This window comes from Microtus ochrogaster, linkage group LG5, assembly GCF_000317375.1.
Source record: "Microtus ochrogaster isolate Prairie Vole_2 linkage group LG5, MicOch1.0, whole genome shotgun sequence".
NCBI classification, from domain to species: domain Eukaryota; kingdom Metazoa; phylum Chordata; class Mammalia; order Rodentia; family Cricetidae; genus Microtus; species Microtus ochrogaster.
Genome location: NC_022031.1, coordinates 17,116,236 through 17,117,150, shown reverse-complemented (window position 1 = coordinate 17,117,150; position 915 = coordinate 17,116,236). Strand labels below are relative to the sequence as shown.

Sequence of the window (915 nt, the reverse complement as noted above, 5' to 3'; positions counted from 1 at the left end):
GTAAAATACAAAGAATGATGAGATTTACTAATAAACTCACTAACTGTCTTGCTGTAGAATCTAATAAAATTTTTCATGGAAAAAAAAAGAAAAACAAATTAGCTTCAGTGAAGAAAGTGATCTTTTCAGAAAGTTGTGACTAATCTACACAGAGGCATACAGGTCTTCTGCAGGAAACCGCAGCTGTTGCGAGTTCATGAGAGCCCCAGCCATTTCTGGGTTGGGGGAGGGGAGGGGCTGCAGAGGGGCACTGACCCTGTGGGTTCTTATTCTGTCAGGAGAGTCACACAGAGACATGGCGTCTCAGAACAAGGCTTATACTCATGGTTAAGTACCAGGGAGGCAGCATGCAGGGACACTTCAACTGCAGTAAGATACAGAACTCTGTAGCACCTTAGGGACCAGCGCCTCTTGTCTCATCACAGAGACTGGGTTAGGTTACCCCCAGGATCTCCTGCTTCATGCTTCTTTTGGTCTTTTTGTTGTTGTTGCTTTTTGGGGGGATTGGGCAAGCCTCACCATGTAGCCTTGGCTGGCCCGGAACTGAGAGTGCAGACAGGCTGTCTGGATGAATGAACACGTGCCTCTGCCTCCCAAGTGCCAGGATTGTATCCCAGCCTTCCTCATGATTGCCTTTTCTCGCAGTCTCTTTGCCGCGTTAGGTCTGTGCCTGGGGCATGTTGCTTTTACTGTTTGAATAAAGCAAATGTTATCCTATGGCTATTTTCTGCATGTATGTGCCCTTACTATCTGAGAAATCATTGTTTTAGGGCAAGCAAAGCTAGTCAGTTTTAGTGTATCAAATAAAGGCAATAAAATTGTTCTTTATTAATAAATTTAACTATATATAACACTATTTTAAATAGAACATTTTTGCAGATGTGTGTTATTTTAAAATTTATATTTTGAGACAAG

At 42.5% G+C, this 915-nt stretch overlaps 1 protein-coding gene across 1 annotated transcript in view; it reads left to right on the top strand.

Annotated features, from left to right (window-relative positions):
* The window catches only part of Cspp1 (centrosome and spindle pole associated protein 1), a 104,658-nt gene that overhangs the window by 7,571 nt on the left and 96,172 nt on the right, over positions 1-915 (top strand). The gene's annotated exons all lie outside the window — the stretch shown is intronic.